Source organism: Rhinopithecus roxellana, chromosome 5 (genome assembly GCF_007565055.1).
Source record: "Rhinopithecus roxellana isolate Shanxi Qingling chromosome 5, ASM756505v1, whole genome shotgun sequence".
Classification (NCBI taxonomy): Eukaryota; Metazoa; Chordata; class Mammalia; order Primates; family Cercopithecidae; genus Rhinopithecus; species Rhinopithecus roxellana.
The window spans coordinates 120,051,874-120,072,905 of NC_044553.1; the positions used below are offsets into that span (position 1 = coordinate 120,051,874).

The 21,032-nt window shown below is 48.6% G+C and overlaps 1 protein-coding gene across 1 annotated transcript in view; it reads left to right on the forward strand.

Moving 5' to 3' along the window:
* Positions 1 to 9,047: 9,047 nt before the first annotated feature.
* Positions 9,048 to 21,032, forward strand: part of SEMA4B (semaphorin 4B) — a 44,991-nt gene continuing 33,006 nt past the window's right edge. Inside the window, exon 1 of the mRNA XM_030930728.1 lies at positions 9,048 to 9,203. The gene's annotated coding sequence lies outside the window, so the exon portion shown is untranslated. The remainder of the gene's footprint in view (positions 9,204 to 21,032) is intronic.

The following is a 21,032-nucleotide window of genomic DNA, read 5'->3' on the forward strand; positions in this document are numbered from 1 at the left end:
GAGTTCGGACAACTCCAGCCTGCTCCATGGCCACAAAGAGGGTAAGGGTGGGGGTGCTCTATTGTTGGGCATCTGGCCGGGTGCCTGCAGAACCAGGCAAGAACTGGCCATGAAAGCTGGCTGGCTGCCGGGAACTCGTTGTCTTTCCATTTAAACAGACACTGGCTGTCTGTTGAGTTTCTGGAAACATCTGACCTTTTGCAGAGCATCTCAAGAGTTGTCAGGGAGGGCTGGAGGGAGGCTTCTCACTTTCTGTAAACGGTTTAACCCTTCCTACAAAACCCTTAACAATAAAAAGAAGAGGTCAATTTCCATGGAACTAGAAAGGTTTGTTTGTCTTTTTTGTTTGTTTGTTTGTTTGGTTGTTTTTGGGACAGGGTCTCGCTCTGTCGCCATGCTTGAATGCAGTGGCTTAATCTCGGTTCAGTGCAACCTCCCAAGTTCAAGCGATTCTCCTGCCTCAGCCTCCTGAGTAGCTGGGACTACAGGCACGCGCCACCATGCCCAGTTAATTTCTGTATTTTTAGTAGAGACAGGGTTTCACCATGTTGATCAGGATGGTCTCAATCTCCAAACCTCGTGATCTGCCCGCCTCGGCCTCCCAAAGTGCTGGGATTACAAGCGTGAGCCACCGTGCCCGGCCTGTTTGTCCTGTTTTGTTGGCTGGGGAGGTAGATCATGCCTGGGAGCAGGGAAGAGACATTGAGCCCAGAGACCTCCTGTGTAATTTTTTCTGATCCCCTGTTTCTGGGACTGGAGGCTGCAGCTGCCGGGGGAGTGAGGGGGAGGGGGTGGGTGAGATGGAGGTCCTGGAGGAAGGGGAGGGTCTGAAAGGAGGCAGCTCCCTCTGCCCTGAGCAGAGGCTTTACTGAGGACAAGAGTTTGGCCCACTAGAGCAGGGACTACTTTGCCGTAGTGAGCAATGTACTTTATCCTGCAAATGTTTTAGGGCACCTCCTATGTGCCAGACGCTATGTGAGACACTGGTGACATGACAGTGAGCAATCTCAGACAGACGTGTCCCATGCCTTCGTGGAATGCCTTTTTTTTTTTTTCTTTTTTTTTTGGGACAGTCTCACTCTGTCACCCAGGCTGTAGTGGTGCAGTTGTGCGATCTCGGCTCACCGCAACCTCCACCTCCCTGGTTCAAGCAATTCTCCTGCCTCAGCCTCCCGAGTAGCTATGTCTATAGGCACATGCTGCCATGACCAGCTAATTTTTTGTATCTTAGTAGAGACGGGGTTTCACCCTGTTGCCCAGGCTGGTCTTGAACTCCTGAGCTCAGGCAATCTGTCTGCCTTGGCCTCACAAAGTGCTAGGATTACAGACGTGAGCCACCGTGCCCAGCCAGAATTCCCATTTTATGGAGGAGTAAACTGGGAGCACGAGCACAAATGCCAAAAAAGCCTTAAGTGCTATGAAGGAGACTTTAATGTAGGAAAGCCGGGGATGCTTTCCCAAGGAGCCTTTTGAACAGAGACTTAAATCTTTACTGCTTGAAGATAGTGCACAGCATCACCCTCATAGTGCACAGCATCGCCCTCATATTGAAATGTGTTAAAATGAAGAATCTTCAGCCCCACCCCAGACCTACAGTTTCTAAACGTGCTTTATATTTTTATTTTTATTTTTTTACTTTTTATTTTTATTTTTTGAGACAGAATCTCACTCTTGGTGCGCAGGCTGGAGTGCAGTGGCACTATCTCAGCTCACTGCAACCTCTGCCTCCGGGGTTCAAGCGATTCTCCTACCTCAGCTTCCCGAGTAGCTGGGATTACAGGCACTCGCCACCACACCCGGCTAATTTTTGTATTTTTAGTACAGATGGGATTTCATTGTGTTGGCCAGGCTGGTCTCAAACTCCTGACCTCAGGTGATCCACCCACCTTGGCCTCCCATCGGAGGAGAGTAGTCTAGCTAAGAACCCTGGGGTGGGAAGGAGCTTGGAGCAGGATGTGAAAGTCAAGGAATATTTGTGAGTATTTGCAATTTTTTTTTTTCCGTAAGTGGGAGAGACTTGATGATGTTGAAAAGTCTTTAGGCCTTTGAATCTGGGAGGCGGAGGTTACAGTGAGCTGAGATGGGGGCGCCACTGCACTCCAGCCTGGGTGACAGAGGCGAGACTCCATCTAAAAAAAAAAAAAAAAAAAAAAAAAAAAGTCTTTAGAAGTAAACCAGTTGAGAGGAAAGGAGTGGGAGACAAACTACAGTGGAAGGGTAGATAGGAGGAGGGGCAGTTTCTGTAGGACCAGCTTCCCAATCCCCAACCTCTGCTGCTGGTTAGAATTACCTACAGAGTTTAAAAATTTACAAGTGTTTGACTGGGCGCAGTGGCTCATGCCCATAATTCCAGCACTTTAGGAGACTGAAGCAGGGGGATCACTTGAAGTCAGAAGTTCGACACCAGCCTAGCTAACGTGATGAAACCCCGTCTCTACAAAAAATACAAAAATTAGCTGGGCATGTTGGTGGGCACCGGTAATCTCAGCTATTCTGGAGGCTGAGGCATGAATATCACTTGAACCCGGGAGGCAGAAGCTACAGTGAGCCGAGATTGCAGCACTGCATTCCAGCCTGGGCAATAGTGCAAGAATCCATCTCAAAAAATCAAATAAATAAATATTGATGTTGGTTGGGCGCGGTGGCTCATGCCTGTAATTCCATCACTTTGGGGGTCAAGGCGGGCAGATTATCTGAGGTCAGGAGATCGAGGCCAGCCTGGTCAACATGGTGAAACCCTGTCTCTACTAAAAATACAAAAATTAGCTGGGCATGGTGGCACACGCCTGTAGTCTCAGCTACTCGGGAGGCTGAGGCAGGAGAATTGCTTGAACCCAGGAGGTAGAGGTTGCAGTGAGCCAAGATTGTGCCATTGCACTCCAGCCTGGGTGACGGAGTGAAACTCTGTCAAACAAACAAACAAGCAAACAAACTGATGCCTGGATTCACCCCCAGATAATCTGATTGAAATGATGTGCAGAATTGACCAGCTCCACCAAGCAATTCCAATGTGCAGCCAGGGTAGAGAACCATTACTTTGGTGGGAAGATGGCTAGGAGGGGACAGGGCGGTGGGGGGCTTGCAGGGAGTGGCTTGGAAGTGGATGAAGCCTGTTAGGTACCAAGGAGGGCCCATTTACCTAGGTTCCCAGTTCAGAAAGGGCTTCAGATTTAGACTTTGCATATTACTGCAAAATGTATTTGCACCTATAGCCATTGTACTTGCATGTGTTAAAGAGCACTGTTTTGTTGTGTCTAAACATGTAAAATAACTGCATTTCTTGTAAACAGTAATGTAGAGAAAAAAATCAATGAGTCAATGAGGCAGGCTCACGCCTGCAATCCCAGCACTTTGGGAGGCCAGTGTGGGTAGATCCACCTGAGGTCGGGGGTTTGAGACCAGCCATGGCCAACATGGTGAAACCGTCTCTACTATAAATACAAAATTAGCTGGGTGTGGTGGCACACGCCTGAAATCCCAGCTACTTGGGAGGCTGAGGCAGGAGAATCGCTTGAACCCGGGAGGTGGTAGTTGCAGTGAACCAAGATTTAACCATTGCACTCCAGTCTGGGCAATAAGAGCGAAACTCCCTCTCAAAAACAAAACAAAACAAACAAACAAACAAACAAAAAATGAAAAAAATCACAATGAGATATTATTATGTACCTATAAGATCAGCTGAAATAAAAAACAGTGATAACAGGAAATGCTGGCAAGAGTGTGGAGAAAATGGATCTCTCTCCACATTCCTGGTGGAAATGTAAATGGTACAGCCATTCTGCAAAACATTATGGCAATTTATAAGACTAAATATGCACTTCCCGTAAGACACAGCAATGGCATTCTTCGGACATATATCTCAGAGAAATGAAAACTCACATTCGTATAAAAACCTGTACACAAATGTTCAGAGTAGCTTTATTTGTAATAGCCCAAAACTGGAAACAACCCAAATAGCCTTCAATTCAATGGGTGGATGAACTTGAGCTGAATGTGGTGGCTTATGCCCGTAATCCCAGTACTTTGGGAGACTGAGGTGGGAGGATTGCTTGAGCCCAGGAGTTGAAGACCAGCGTAGGCAACATAGTGAGACTCCCATCTGTACAAAAAAAAGAGTAAAAGTTAAACTCTAGTACATGTATTCCATGGGATACTACTCAGTAATAAAAAGGAAAGAACTATTGATACATACAATGACTTGGATATATCTCAAAGGCATTGTGATTATCGAAAAAAGCCAATCTCTGCACTCTAGGCTGAATGACAGAGAGAGACATTGTCTTAAAAAAATTTTTAAAAAGGAAAAACCCAATCTCAAAAGATTATGCACTATATTTACATAACATTCTTGAAATAACAAAACTATACAGATGGAGAAGAGATTGATGGTTAAGAGGGGACAGTGGCAGGAGTGTGACTATAAAGAGGTACCGTGAAGGATTACCCCACGGGGATGGAACAGTTCTTGATGGTGGTGGTTGGTACACAAATGCATTCATGGGTTCAAATTACGTAAAACTATACACACATATATATGTGCATGCACAAATAAGTGCATGCAAAAACTGAACAATAAGGTCTGCAGTCTATTTACAACATTGACCAATGTCAATTTCTTGATTTTGCTATTCTGGTACAATTATATAAGTTCATCACTGGGGAAAGCTGGTTAAGTGTTCATGGGACACTATGTACTATTTTTGCAACTTCCTGTGAATCTATAATTATTTCAAAACTAAAAAGTTAACAGGCCAGGAGCGGTGGCTCAGGCCTGTAATCCCAGCACTTTGGGAAGCCGAGGCGGGCAGATCACAATGTCAGGAGATCAAGACCATCCTGGCCAACATAGTGAAACGCCGTCTCTACTAAAAATACAAGAAAAATTAGCCAGACAAGGTGGCGGGTCCCTGTAGTCCCAGCTACTTGAGAGGCTGAGGCAGGAGAATCGCTTGAACCCAGGAGGTGGAGGTTGCAGTGAGCCAAGATCATGCCCCTGCACCCCACTCTGATGACAGAGTCAGACTCCGTTTCAAAAAAAAAAAAAGTTAACAAAAACATGTATCTAATTCTAAAGTTACACATTTTAAAGAACGTGTAAGAACAATAACATGTATATTAATCACCTCAATAGTTTTCTATCGGGAGAGGGAGTAGGAGGAGGAATGACAATAAAAGGAAACAAACAGCTACATTAATCAAGGGTCCCTGTGCAAACAAATGATAATAATGTGCTGTGAACCGAAAAGGTATTAACTCAAACGTCTCTGCACCTGAGGTCCTGCAGAGAGGAAAGAGTATGTGTATTGGGGGTCGGGGGAGGAGATGGGAGAAGGGGGGATCAATAACATTAAAGACAAGGCTTTATTTCAACAACATTAAAGATTTTTCCCTTTATTCAACAGAAGACTGGAGGAAGTTGGAGGAGGAGAAGGAGCAGGAAAAGGGAGGAGGGAGAAGACGCCGGAGTAAGCAGTGGAAAGTACTCTTCTGGTCTGGGGACCAGTAGCCGAATCCCTGCGGAGCTCTGAGGCCCCACGGGGGAGTCCTAGTTTCCAGGTGCTCTTCGGAGCAGTGATGCTCCCAAGGTGCTCTGTGTGCTGGAAAATTGGAAGTGCTGATTTTAATTTTTATGAAATCTGTTTTTAATAATTTTAATATTTTTTTCTAGACGGTGTTATGGAGAAAGAAGTGCTGATTTTTTTTTTTTTTTTTTTTTTTTTTTTGAGACGGAGTCTCGCTCCGTCGCCCAGGCTGGAGTGCAGTGGCCGGATCTCAGCTCATTGCAAGCTCCGCCTCCCGGGTTTACGCCATTCTCCTGCCTCAGCCTCCCGAGTAGCTGGGACTACAGGCGCCCACCACCTCGCCCGGCTAGTTTTTTGTATTTTTCAGTAGAGACGGGGTTTCATTGTGTTAGCCAGGATGGTTTCGATGTTCTGACCTCGTGATCCGCCCGTCTCGGCCTCCCAAAGTGCTGGGATTACAGGCTTGAGCCACCGCGCCCTGCCTGAAGTGCTGATTTTTAACATAGCCTCTTGCAAGGCACAGCTTGCAGGGGCTGTGTGACCTTAGGCAAGACCTCTAATTTAGCTATGCTTTCCATATCCTTAGCAAGGAGTGTCCCCACGCCAGCACTGTTTGAAAGGCGATTGAGAGTATTTTAAAAGTCGTTTGCACAAGTTCACGGCCTTAGTTATAAACACAGTACGTATTGCTACTAATTGGATGACTATAAGGAGGAAGGAAGAATATAAAGGGCAAAAGGAAATAATTCAGGAAGTGCATAAACATTTATTGACAAGGATGCTCATCTCAACATTACTTAAGATAATAAACAATTAGAAACAACTTGGCCGGGCGCGGTGGCTCAAGCCTGTAATCCCAGCACTTTGGGAGGCCGAGACGGGCGGATCACGAGGTCAGGAGATCGAGACCACCCTGGCTAACACGGTGAAACCCCGTCTCTACTAAAGAATACAAAAAACTAGCCGGGCGACGAGGCGGGCGCCTGTAGTCCCAGCTACTTGGGAGGCTGAGGCAGGAGAATGGCGTGAACCTGGGAGGCGGAGCTTGCAGTGAGCTGAGATCCGGCCACCGCACTCCAGCCCGGGCGACAGAGCGAGACTCCGTCTCAAAAAAAAAAAAAAAAAAAAAAAAAAAAAAAAGAAACAACTTAAATATCCACTTGATTAAAAATGTATGCTACATTTGTGTGATAGAATATATAAAAATGAAAGTATGCAAGAATTCTTTTATTTATTTATTTGTTTGTTTGTTTATTTTGAGACGGAGTCTCACTCTGTTGCCCAGGCTGGAGTGCAGTGGTGTGATCTCAGCTCACTGTAACCTCTGCTTCCTGGGTTCAAGCGATTCTCCTGCTTCAGTCTCCTGAGTAGCTGGGATTACAGGCAGGCACCACCACGCCCAGCTAATTTTTGTATTTTTAGTAGAGACGGGGCTTCACCCCATCTCTACTAAATACCCCATGTATTTTTAGTAGAGCTGGAGTTGGTCCAAGTTGGTCTTGAACTCCTGACCTTTTGATCCGCCCACCTCGGCCTCCTAAAGAGCTGAGATTACAGGCGTGAGCAAGAATTTTTAATGTTATAGAAAAATGTGATATAGGCTGGGTGCTGTGGCTCACACCTGTAATCCCAGCACTTTGGGAGTCCAAGGCAGGCAGATTACTTGAGGTCAGAAGTTCGAGACCAGCCTGGCCAACATGGTGAAACTCCATCCCTACTAAAAATACAAAAATTATCTGGGTGTGGTGGTGAGTGCCTGTAATCCCACCTGCTTGAGAGACTGAGGCAGGAGAATCGCTTGAATCCGGGAGGCAGAGGTTACAGTGAGGGGAAATCGCACCACTGCACTCCAGCCTGTGCAACAAGAGCAAGACTCCATCTCAAAAAAAAAAAAAAAAAAAAAGAAAAACGTAAAATAATGCTGTCTTAAGTAAAAGTTAGAAAAAAGTATGTACTGAATCATCTTTTTTCTAAAAGATGTAAGTGTATACTTATGCATAGGAAACACACAGGAAGATATTCACCAAAATACTAACACCAGTACACCTAAGACTTGTGCAGTTTACTACATGCAAATTAATCTCAATTTTAAAAAGTTTTTAAAAATATTAATGCTGCCGGCCGGATGTGGTGACTCACGCCTGTAATCCCAGCACTTTGGGAGGTTGAGGCAGACGGATCACGAGGTCAGGAGTTCAAGACCAGCCTAGCCAATATTGTGAAACCCCATCTCTATTAAAAATACAAAAATTAGCCGGGCGTGGTGGCAGACGCCTGTAATCCCAGCTACTTGGGAGGCTGAGGCAGGAGAATTGCTTGAACCCGAGAGGCAGAGGTTGCAGTGAGCTAAGATAGAGCCACTGCACTCCAGCCTGGGTGACAGAGCAAGACTCTCGGAAAAAAAAAAAAAAAAATGAACAGCCGATGCTGATGTGTAGGTAAAATGAAATTATGAGTGATATTATTTTTAATTGTGTTTTTCTGTTGTCTAACTTTCTTGTACTAAATATGTGTTTACTTTTATAGAGACGTAACAAAAGTAATCACTTTTTTCTTTTTCTGGAGGAGCTAGGCAGCAATTCCCGGAGAGGAGAGGCTGCAGAAGGACAATGTACACTTAGGCCAGTCCTGCCCGGCCTTGGAACGGGCTGCCACTTGGCCTCTGGTTTCTGCAGTCCCTTGACCAGCCAGCTCAGGCCAGCTCAGTCACTTACAAGTTCAGAACTGGTTGTTGCAGTAACCGCCCTGAAAGCTGCTGTTGCTTTCCTGGAAGATAGGAGCACCAGGACGCAAGAGCAGGAGAGGGAGGAGCCAAGGTCACTTGATAAATGTGGGATATTTATAACCCTATCTTTCACCCCTCCTGCAGATCTCCGTTTCGTTTTACTCTCTGAGCACGCCCGCCCACTGCATGGTAAGGGAGCAGTGAGCAGCATTTATCTCGGGTGGAGACGTGAGTGGTTTCACAGACTGTGGCTCTGCCCTCCTCTCACTTGCCTCCTTCTGTAAACAATACTACCATTCTTGAGAGCCGACCATGTGCAGGTGTGCGCCTCCACCATTGCATTTCCCACCACAACCTTGTGAGGTCTCTAGTGTTCTGATGCCCACTTTACAGATGAAAAACCCAAGGCTCAGACAGGTTAAGGAACTCGTCCTAGGTAACACAGCCAGTTAGTTGAGAGTGGATCTAGGATTTCAACCCGGGCCAGCCCAGACTCCAGCTAGTGAGGCCGCCCCCTGTGGCCCAGGTCCAGCGAGGCCGAGTCTCCCAAGGTGAAGGACCGCACAGTCCCTTGGGCTCCACGGCTAACTTGGGCCGACAAGCGGTTGTGGCGAGGGGGACCCGACAGGCCAGGGTGGTCGTGGCATCGAGTCCAGCGTTGCTGCAAATGGCCGGGGGCCGGTGGCGGTGGTGGGGCGGGGGGCACGGCCGGCATCAGGGAAGTCCCGGAGGCGCCCTGCGGACAATTCCCGTAAACACGGGCGGGGCGGGGCGGGGCTTGGCGGGGGCCCAGCATTTCCTGGGACGCCGCGCCGGATCGAGGCTCTGCGCCCGAGACTCCGGGTCCCCAGGGACGGCGCTGGGCTGGCCTGGCAAGGGGGACGAGTCAGTGGACACTGTAGGAAGAGCGGCCCCGCGGGGGGCGATGACTGTGCGTTGGCCCTGACTCACTCCAGGTAGGCGCGGGGGGTGCCCGGCGAGGTGGGAGCCGCGGCCCGGGAGGTGGCGGACCAGGCGGAAACCCCCGCGCAGCCGCCGCCCCGACCCTTGCACCCGCACCTCCCGCCCGGCCCCTCTCCCCAGAGGGCGCCACCTGCACGCTCTGATGGGCACTGGCGCCGGCCGCCGGGGGAGCCTGTTACCATGGCAGCGCAGGAGGCTGGGCCCATGTTCCCATGGCCACCGGGGGCCTTTGAGCAGCGTTCACATCGCGCCAGTGCACCACCCCTACTCCTAAATCCGGGACCTGGCCCTGGGGGGAAGTCATTTGGAATTCGGAAAAGGCCTGGGCCCCTGCGGAATGGTAATGGGTATGACCTCCGAGTTAGGCCCTTTGTCATGGCTTCTTTCTTGTCACTGAGCACCAAGGTGGTGGATACAAGGCTAGAAGAAGAAGGTTGGGGTTCTGGGCATGAAGCTGCTGTTGCGGCTAGTCGGGAGTTACTCTGGTCTAGCAAAAAGGCGCAGGAGCCCTGGGTCACCTCGGGAAGGTCACCAAACCTCTGCCCACATTTCCTCACCTGTAATTGAGTTAAACACTTCTTCTAAAGGTTGAAATGCCTTAAAATTTTGTGTGGGAAGCATACAAAGTTTTAAAAAGTTTTTTTCCCACAATGCCTTAGAACTGGAAAAGATTTAGCAATCACCTTGGCCCATCCCTCCTCATTTTCATAAGGAAAACTGAACCCAGAGAGATTAAATCGCTTCCCAAGATGACAATGAGTTAGTGAGAAGGTCAGGATTTGAACTCGGACCATGGCCATTTCTTTTGGTGATTATACTTTTTTTTTTTTTTGGGACATAGTCTTGCTCTGTCCCTCAGGCTGGAGTGCAGAGGCGCGATCTTGGCTCACTGCAACCTCCACCTCCCAGGCTCAAGTGATTCTCCTGCCTCAGCCTCCCAAGTAGCTGAGACTACAGGCATGCACCACCATGCCCAGCTAATTTTTGTATTTTTAGTAGAGACAGGGTTTCACCATGTTGGCTAAGCTGGTCTCCAACTCCTGAGCTCAGGTGATCCACCCACTTTGGCCTCCCAAAGTGCCTGGTTTATAGGCTTGAGCCGCGGTGCCTGGCCTTTTTGGAGATTCTGAAGCACAGGAAAATCTGGGATATGTCTCCTTGCACCCGGGGCTCAAACGGTTGGTGATAGGCAATCTAAATATGGGGACATTGGCCAGGCATGGTGGCTCACACCTGTAATCCCAGCACTTTTGGAGGTCGAGGTGGGTGGATCACCTGAGCTCAGGAGTTTGAAACAAGCCAGGTCAACATGGTAAAACCTTGTCTCTAGTAAAAATACAAAAATTAGCCGGGTGTGGTGGCGTGTGCCTGTAATTCCAGCTACTCAGGAGGCTGAGGCAGGAGAATGGCTTGAACCTGGGAGGTGGGGGTTACAGTAAGCTGAGATTGTGCCACTGCACTCCGGTCTGGGTGACAGAGCAAGACTCTGTTTCAATAAATAAATAAATAAATAAATAAATAAAATAAGGCTGGGCGTGGTGGCTCATGCCTGTAATCCCAGCACTTTGGGAGGCCAAGGCAGGTGGATCACCTGAGGTCAGGAGTTCGAGACCAGCCTGACCAACATGGAGAAACCCCATCCCTACTAAAAATACAAAATTAGCTGGGCGTGGTGGTGCATGCCTGTAATCGCAGCTACTTGGGAGGCTGAGGCAGGAGAATCGCTTGAACCTGGAAGGCGGAGGTTGCCGTGAGCCAGCTGAGATTGTGATTGCATTCCAGTCTGGGCAACAAGAGTAAAACTCCATCTCAAAAAACAAACAAAAAATAAAATAAAATTAAAATTAAAAATTAAATAAGGATTGGGGACATTGGCAACAGTTGAACTAAATATGGGAAATGGAGACTTGTGCCTTGGGGAGAGCTGAGTCTCTCCTCCTGCTTCGTGGGTCTTGTGCCTTGAGGCTCCTGCTTTAATGTAGTGTCTGACTACATTGGACAGGATGGTCCAATATAAGTCCCTAGGAGCCAAGCATTCAGCCACTCTCCAAAATACCATCTCTTCTGATGCCAGCAAAGCTGGTGAGCCTGGAGCTAAGCGAGAAAACTGTTTAGCTTCCCTAAAGCAGGGAATTGGGACTCTAGTCCTGCCTCTATCAGTGTGGTGCTGTTTCCTTTGAAAGGGATAACAGAAAAGTGGGGGAAAAGATCCAGGAAGGAAAACTTGAATGGATCCTTTGGAAACGATTTGAGACAGTCAGCTAGAGCAGAAAACATTTGCTGGGTACCTGCTATTTCCATATTCTGTCCTGGGGCTGGAGATGAAAAACCTGAGTTAGGCAGGCCTTGTCCCTGCATTCAAGGAGCTTGTAGAAGAGAAGGGAAGAGAGGGATGTGATGTGTAAATGAGTATTTCACTGCAGCATAATGAGGTCCTAATAGGAATCTGAGCAAAGTGCAGAGGGAACTCACAGGAGCAACTGTGGAAATTAGTTGAAAACAGCAGGATTCTAGCCTGTGCAGCCTGGGAGCACTTCTAGAACTGCCAAATTGGCCCTGGCCACTACCTTTGCTGGAAACAAAGGATAAGGGAGTGAAAGTGTCTAAAGAAATGTGGGGGCCGGGTGCAGTGGCCCACGCCTGTAATCCTAGCACTTTGGGAGGCCGAAGCAGGCAGATCACAAGGTCAGGAGATCGAGACCAGTCTGATCAACATGGTGAAATCTTGTCTCTACTAATTAGCTGGGCATGGTGGTGCCTGCCTGTGATCCCAGCTACTCAGGAGGCTGAGGCAAGAGAATCACTTGAACCTGGAAGGCGGAGGTTGCAGTGAGCTGAGATCATGCCATTGCACTCCAGCCTGGGCGACAGAATGAGACTCCATCTCAAAAAAAAAAAAAAAAAAAAAAAAAGAAACGTGGGCCAGGCATGGTGGCTCATACCTGTAATCCCAGCACTTTGGGAGGCCAAGGTGGGTGGATCACTTGAGTCCAGAAGTTTGAGACCAGCCTGGGCAACATGGTGAAACTCGGTCTGTACAAAAAATACAAAAATTAGCTGAGCATGGTGGCCCACAGCTATAGTGTCAGCTATCCGGGGCGCTAAGGTAGAAGGATCACCTGAGCCAAGGGAGGTTGAGGCTGCAGTGAGCCATCATCCTGCCACTGCATTCCAGCTTGGGCAACAGAGTGAGACACTGTCTCAAATAAAATAAATTAAAATAAAATATAAAATAAAATAAAATAAAATAAAGCCAGCCGAGGTGGCTCATGCCTGTAATCCTAGCATTTTGGGAGGCCAAGGCGGGCGGATCACCTGAGGTCAGGGGTTCAAGACCAGCCTGGCCAACATGGTAAAACCCTGTCTCTACTAAAAATACAAAAATTAGCCAGGCGTGGTGGCATGTGCCCGTAATCCCAGCTACCCAGGAGGCTGAAGCAGGAGAATTGCTAGAACCCGGGAGGTGGAGGCTGCAGTGAGCTGAGATCACGTCACTGCACTCCAGCCTGGGCAACAGAACAAGACTCCGTCTCAAAATAAATAAATAAATAAATAAATAAATAAATAAATAAATAAATAAATAAGAAAATGTAGATCAGAATGATTATTCTCTGAAAGAACAGTTTAAAGGATCCTGATAAACTAAGCTCTGTGAAGGCAGCAGCCTTGTCAGTTTCCTTAACCTTGAGCAATGCTTAGAAGGCAGCAAGTGCACAAGAAATATGTGTTTCATGAATGAAAGAAGGAAGGGAGAGGGAAGGAAGGTAAAGGAGGAAGTGAGCGAGGGAAAGAAGAAAAGGGAAGGAAGGGAGAGGAGAGGAGTGAAGGAAGGAAGCAAAGGTAGGAAGGAGGGAGGGAAGGAACGAAGGAAGGACAGACATTGGCTTATAATAATTATCAGAAGAGGTGGATGGCTATAACTTGAGACAAAATGCGGTTGAAATTCTGACTATAGGTTGAATATCCATATGGGTTCTGGAGTCAGCAGATCTGGGTTGTGGTCCTAGTCCTGACTTATCACTTGTGTGACCTTAGTAAGTCCTGGAACCTCTCTGTGCCCCAATTTCTCACTTCTGAAATGGGAACACAATAATAACTCATATCTCACCCTGTTGTGAGCATTAACTAACTGATTGAATGTAAAAGTTTGGCACAGTCCTCACTTATAGTAGGTGCTCAATAAATATTAATTAGCTATATAAATGACAATTTTGATGTAGGTGGAAAGAATTTGCCAAATATTTCATGTCAAGGTTATATAACTATTGCAAACTGAGGTATAATTTTTTTTTTCTGACAAAGGCTAATTTTGAAAGTTCCCTGTGTCTGCAGACTAACACACCTTAGAGAAATGGTTCTTCACTTTTTTCGGGGGGGAGTGGGGGCTGGTAGCAAAGAGCTTTTGAAATTAAATGAAAGCTCTGATTCCCTCTCTCCTGAAATGGCATCTCATTCTTGGGGTTCACAGCTCCCTGAAGCCCACCCTTGTGGTGAAGGGGCTCCCTGCTCTGCTGCACTGCTCACAGACTGTAGTGAAAGAACTCAGGCAGCATTCATAGAAGAGGTGGCTGGGAGGAGCAAGCAGGGTCAGCTGTCTTTCAAGGGGTTTGTGTAAACCAAAAGATGAGATGGCTAGAGATAAGCCCTTGTGGCCCCATGGGTGGGTCCCCTTAGAGCCTACTTTCCTGCTAGGGCCACGCTGGGCTCACTCAGAACCTTGTGGGCTCCAGAGTCCCTGGTGTGGTGCCCACCAGCCAGACCCTCATTCACAGTGCATAAATGGTGCTGCAGGGTGGCTGCCGTGTGAGATTCCTGTCCAGGCACGGATCTTTGGTGCCACCCTCACATCAGCTTTCTGTGCATGTTGTCTCCTAATACCACTGCTTTAGGGTGGCAAGTGGGCACACTGCCACACGTGGTGCATTCCTCAGAACCTCCACCCTGGCAAAGCAGGGTGAGAGTACAGCCTACAGAGCCTTAGGAAATCCATGGCAACCCATCTATGCATCTCTGCCACCCTCCTAGGCATACCTGTTCCTGCCCACTCTCTGGGATCAGCATCAGACCAAGAGCAAGACTCTATCTGGGAGTAACAGTGGCAGCCACCAGGTGACCTGAGGTGATGGGGAAACTCCAGGGTCAGAGAGCTCCTCCTCCCTGGGAAGGAAGAGGCAGAGGGGAGAGCCTTGGGCCTTTGGGAAGGAAGGTTGGTTTCCTGAGGTGGAGGGAGGGCCCTGTCCTGTTCTTCTTTCCTCTCACAGGGTAATAGCCAGGGGTCTGGGGCTCGGACTGGGATTTTAGAGGGAATAACTCCATAGCAAATGGGGAGGTAGATTCCTGACTTCATGGGAGCTTTGGAACCAGGGTGTGTGTGTGTGTGTGTGTGTGTGTGTGTGTGTGTGTGTTGTGTGTGTGTGTGTGTCAGTGTCTTGCTGTCGCTGAAGCTGGAGGTGCCATCATGACTCATTGCAGCCCCTACCTCTCAGGCTCAAGTGATCCTTACACCTCAGCCTTCCAAATAGCTGGTACCACAGGAGCACACCACCAGACCTGGCTACTTTTTAATTTATTTTTTGTAGAGACTGGGTCTTCCTGTGTTGCCAGTCTAGTCTCCGCTGGACAGGCGAGTGGGTGCAAAGGAAGAGGCAGACAGCAGCTCCTGAACTCGTATTGGGGAGCAGAGGAGTGACAGTGGCAACTTCATGTTCTACCCTGTCAGGGCAGGGACAGGTTGAGCCCTGCTGATTGCCCCACAGCTCTGTGGGGCGGGGGGATCCCCTCCCAGGGAGTGGCCAGCTCAAGCCCCAACAGGCCCCAGTGGGGGTGGTGCTGGGTGTCGGGCTCCTCACCACAGCGGGAGCACCTGGGACTTGGTCTGGGCGGGCCGGTTCTTTCTGCCCATGAGAGTTGCAGCCTCAGCACCAGCTTTTCAGGAGGTGGCTGAACTTGAGGGAGTACCCAGAAGGGGGTCCTCAGAGATGGGCACCTAAGATATTTCAAAGTTGTTGACACCATGGGGCAACTTTCAGATGGGGAGGTGAACCAATAACATAGCAGGCATGGCCTTGTTCATTGAGCATTCACTACATGCCAGTGCTGCCTGTGGCTTTATTTTTTTTTTTTTTTTTTTTTTTTTTTTTTTTTTTTTTTGAGACGGAGTCTTGCTCTGCCGCCCAGGCTGGAGTGCAGTGGCCGGCTCTCAGCTCACTGCAAGCTCGGCCTCCCGGGTTCACGCCATTCTCCTGTCTCAGCCTCCCGAGTAGCTACTACAGGCGCCCGCCTCGTCGCGCCCGCTAGTTTTTTGTATTTTTTAGTAGAGACGGGGTTTCACCGTATTAGCCAGGATGGTCTCGATCTCCTGACCTCGTGATCCGCCCGTCTCGGCCTCCCAAAGTGCTGGGATTACAGGCTTGAGCCACCGCGCCCGGCCGCCTGTGGCTTTATATGTACTCTCTCTAGCCACCCATGAAGTGCTGCTCATAGCACTCCGTCTTAGATGAAGAACCTGAGGTTCAGAGTGACTGTATGGTTTGCTAAAAGTCCACAAAATACGGAAGGTGCTGAATTCTTCTGACAAAAGAACCTGTATGCTTAACCACTGGATTCTACCACTTCCAGGAGCAAGAAAAACAAGAGGCCAGTAGCGGGGAAAATGGTTTGGGGAACGGAGATGAAGCCATTTATTTACATTTGTTGCCAAACCCTGGGTAAAAGCTGCCATTGAGTTTTGAAGGCAGTATAAGTGCTGACCCGGGGTGGATGCCCTCTGCTGCAGAAGGCGCTGGCCCAAGGAAGCTCCCAGCCCTGAGGACTTGGCAGCCATTGGCTGATTTGAAAGTATACACAGGGTGTGCCAGCTGGTGTCACTTCCTCTTCAACATGTATTGATGCTGCAGCTGAGCTGTTGCCCAGCCCCTGAGGAGAAGACACCAGCAGTGTGCCCAGCCAGGGCAGGGTGGAGAGCTGCAGCTGCAAGTTGGCATAAGAGGAGGGCTCAGGGCTACAAGGGGATGGTGGTGGGGGGCCAAGGCCTGGAGAGCTGGGCTGCAGCCAGTGTATGTCTGTGAGGCCTTGCTGGGCAGCCTGCCAAGCTCCTCCCCATTCCCAGCCTGCACCCGAGAATGGGGAGGAGCTTGAGTGCTACCCCAGAAGGGGGCGGGTGGGACCTTTGGGTTCAAGCTCCACTGGGCTTGGCAGGAGGCCCCTCCCCCACAGTCAGCAAACAAAGTAATGACTCCCAGAGTAGAACTATGGAAGCCAGAGATCTAGGTTCCCCTGGGTGGGAATTAGAGCAGGCAGACCTGGCCAGGAGCCACCTGGCAGGGGCCATCCATATCCAAGGACATGGCCTGCATGCAGCTGGGCAGAGGCTGTACCCATGGATGATTAATGGGTATTGATCACTGGGGAGGCCAAATGTAGCCTGGACACTGCTGGCACTTGCCCTGCGTCTATTCCCTTTGTACTGGGTAGGGTAGAGAAGCAGCAAGGATATGTGTTCATTTGCTTTATACTTTTAGCCATGCTTCCCTTTCTTTTCTTTTTTTTTTTTTTTTGAGACGGAGTCTCGCTCTGTCGCCCAGGCTGGAGTGCAGTGGCCAGATCTCAGCTCACTACAAGCTCCGCCTCCCGGGTTCACACCATTCTCCTGCCTCAGCCTCCCGAATAGCTGAGACTACAGGCGCCGCCACCTCGCCCGGCTAGTTTTTTGTATTTTTAGTAGAGACGGGGTTTCACCGTGTTAGCCAGGATGGTCTCGATCTCCTGACATCGTGATCCGCCCGTCTCGGCCTCCCAAAGTGCTGGGATTACAGGCTTGAGCCACCGCGCCCGGCCGCTTCCCTTTATTTTCTTTCCCTTGTAGCTTTTTTTTTTTTTGAGACAGAGTCTTGCTCTCGTCACCGAGGCTGGAGTGCCTTGGCACGATCTCAGCTCACTGCAGCCTCCGCCTCCTGGGTTCAAGCAATTCTCCCTCCTCAGCCTCCCGAGTAGCAGGGATTACAGCCTCATGCCACCATGCCCAGCTAATTTTTGTATTTTTAGTAGAGATGGGGTTTTGCCATGTTGGCCAGGCTGGTCTCGAACGCCTGACCTTGTGATCCTCCCGCCTCGGCCTCCCATAGTGCTGAGATTACAGGTGTGAGCCACCACGCCTGGCCTCGTTTGGGCCTCTTAATAATAGATTCCTATGTACAGTTTATCTCTCATTCTTGTGCTTCTGTCCTTATGTGTGTATGTCTGTGTGTATGAGAGAGAAAAAGGAGGAAGGTCCATGGGGAGGAGGTGCCAGAGCGTGTATGAAGAAGGGGCCAGCCTTGATGATGACTTCATATTGCTGGCCGGGGCACGGAGGAAGCAGTGCCCCATCTCTTCATCTCTTATTTTGGTACTCCCTTTCCAAGCTGCCTCCTGAGCTCTTTATAAACACTGGCATTCTGGCCGAGAAAGACTCGCCAACATCCAAGAGTGGCAAAGGGGAACAGGAGACACATCGTTGGCTTGGGAACCGCTCCCGCTCACAGGAAGTCAGCTCACAGGAGATTTTTCTCTGTCAGTGTCCTCCTGTGGTTTCTAGTCTAGGGAGAACACATCAGCACACTAACGGAAGAAAGGGGAGCCCGCGAAGACCAAGGCTGCCACACTGAGGGCGTGGATTTGAGGGCTCTTCTCCAGGCTGACAGTTGGGATCCTCATTTTGTCAGCCCTGTGGAGTTCCTACTAGAGTGCCATGCAAGGCAGTGGGGGTTTGGAAGACGGAAGTCCTGTCACTGCCTTCAAAGGGCTTGCTGCCCAGTTGACATAAGACATACTGGAAGCATTTGAGCAGGATATAATTATCCGCTTAGTGAGGCCGCATCAGCCCCTGTCTCCTCTCCTCTGAGATGAGCACAGCAGTCACACAACTTATGTGTTGCCAAGACACCAGGGCAAAGCAGCCCTGCCGCCATTTTAGGATCTGCTTGATATGGAGATTCAGGCACTCAACAAATAGTGATTGAGCATGTGGCCACACATCAGGTGCTGTTCTAGGTAAGTGCAATAGACAGAAGGTAGAAGAAGGAAATGTTGTAGCTAGCACCTTGACTTTGACAAGATTTCTTGCAATTTTGTTCATAATATTCTCTTTTCTTTGGCGGGTGTTGAGGGGGGATGGAGTTTCCCTCTTGTGCCCAGGCTGGAGCGCAGTGGCAGGATCTTGGCTCACTACAACCTCTGCCTCCCAGGTTCAAGCGATTCTCCTGCCTCAGCCTCCTGAGTAGCTGGGATTACAGGTGCTCACCACCATGCCTGGCTAATTTTTGTATTTTTAGTAGAGACAGGGTTTCACCATGTTGGCCAGGCTGGTCTCAAACTCCTGACCTCAGGTGATCTGCCCATCTCAGCCTCCTAAAGTGCTGGGATTACAGGCATGAGCCACTGCTTTCGGACCATAATAGTCTTATGGATAGTATGCAGAAATGTGGGCTGAACAGTGCAGTTAGGAGGACACATAGCTAGTTGTTCAGCCTATAAAAGATATTGATCAGGCCAGATGCGGTGGCTCACACCTGTAATCCCAGCACTTTGGGAGGCCAAGGCAGGTGGATCACCTGAGGTCAAAAGTTCCAGACCAGCTGTGACCAACATGGTGAAACCTCGTCTCTACTAAAAATACAAAATTAGCTGGGTGTGGTGGTGCATGCCTGTAATCCCAGCTACTTGGGAGGCTGAGGCAGGCGAATCGCTTGAACCCACGAGGCAGAGGTTGCAGTGAACTGATATCATGCCATTGCACTCCAGCCTGGGCAACAAGAGAGAAACAACATCTTAAAAAAAAAAAAAAAAAAAGATACTGATCTGTTTTAACCTTGATGGAGGTCTCTAGTGGTGTGCCATTGGGCTCTGTTTGTGACTCTGTCTCATCCATTTATTTATTTGTTTACTTATTTTCAGCCTCCCAAAGTGCTGGGATTATAGGCATGAGCCACTGTGCCTGGCTGTCACCCATTTTTTTTTTTTTTAATCACTCAAATGTTTAAATGAAAAGATTAGTACAAAAACACCTAATAACTCTTCACCTATATTGACCAGTTTTTGCCAGTCACATTCATATTCTTTCTCTCTAGTATATGCACATACATATATATGCACATTTGTTTTTGCTGAATCATTTGAAAGTAAATTGTAGACATCATGACATTTCACCTGTAAAGCTTCAGCAGGTGTTTCTGAAAGACCAGGACTTAATCACATCTGAGAAATTCCATTATCATACCTAAAAAGATGAAGAATGCCGTAATATCATCTAATACACAGTCCATATTAAAATTTCCCCAATTGCTCCATGGCTTTTTTTTTTCTTTCTTTCTTTTTCAACATTCAATCAAGGTTCACACATTGCTATTGATTTTGTTTTTTTAGACAAGGTCTCATTCTGTCCCTTAGGCTGGAGTGCAGCAGCACCATCATGGCTCCCTGCAGCTTTGACCTCCTGGGCTTAGGTGTTCTTCCACCTCAACCTTTCGAGTAGCTGGGACAACAGGTGCACACCACCATGCCTGAGTAATTTTGTATTTTTTGTAGAGACCAGTTTCACCATGTTGCCCAGGATGGTCTTGAACTTCTGGGCTCAAGCGATCCACCTGCCTTGGCCTCCCGAAGTCCTGGGATTAGAGGTGTCAGCCACCTCGCCTCGCTGCATTTGATTATGTCTTTTTAGTCCCTTAACCTAAAACAGCCCCACCCCTGTCTGTTTTGCCTCTCACTAGATTGCCCTTTCTGAAGAGTCCAGGCTAGTTGTCTTGTAGAATACTACTCATGCTGGATGTGTCTGATTGTGTCTTCATTATTAGATCTGGGTTACAACACACCTTTGACAAGAATGCTGCAAAAATTGATGATGTTTTGTACTTGTTTTTTGTTTTTGTTTTTTTCTTTTTCTGAGATAAGGTCTCACTTTGTCACCCAGGCTGGAGAGCAGCGGCGTGATCTCAGCTCACCGCAGCCTTGACCTCCCAGGTTCAAGCAGTCCTCCTGCCTCACCCTCTGAAGTAGCTGGGACTACAGGCATGCGCCACCATACCTGGCTAATTTTTGTAGAGACGGAGGTTTGCTGTATTGCCCAGGTTGGTCCCGAACCCCTGAGCTCAGGCAGTCTGCCCACCTCGGCATCCCAAAGTGCTAGGATTCCAGGCGTGAGCTGCTGGGCCCAGCCTGTTTTGTACTTCTTATTGCATCATATCAGAAGGTAAATTACGTCAAATAGTCCCATTACTGTGATGCTACTTTTGTCTACTTGGTTAAGATTGTGGCCACGAGATCTCTCCCTTAGAAATAAATGTTCCCTTTGGTAATTAGTAAGTCATCTGTGGGACAGACTTTGTTAACATATAGTTTCCTAACAATCTTCCACCCAATGATTTCCCATCCACTGATGATTCTTACTTGAATCTAGATTTTCTAATTCCATCACCATTTCTTCTACATTTTTTTTTTAATTTTTTTTTTTTTTTTTTGAGACGGAGTCTCGCTCTGTCGCCCGGGCTGGAGTGCAGTGGCCGGATCTCAGCTCACTGCAAGCTCCACCTTCTGGGTTTACACCATTCTCCTGCCTCAGCCTCCCGAGTAGCTGGGACTACAGGCGCGCGCCACCTCACCCGGCTAGTTTTTTTGTATTTTTTAGTAGAGACGGGGTTTCACAGTGTTAGTCAGGATGGTCTCGATATCCTGACCTCGTGATCCGCCCGTCTCGGCCTCCCAAAGTGCTGGGATTACAGGCTTGAGCCACTGCGCCCGGCCTTTTTAAAAATTTTTTGAAGACAGTCTCGCTGTCAGTCAGGCTG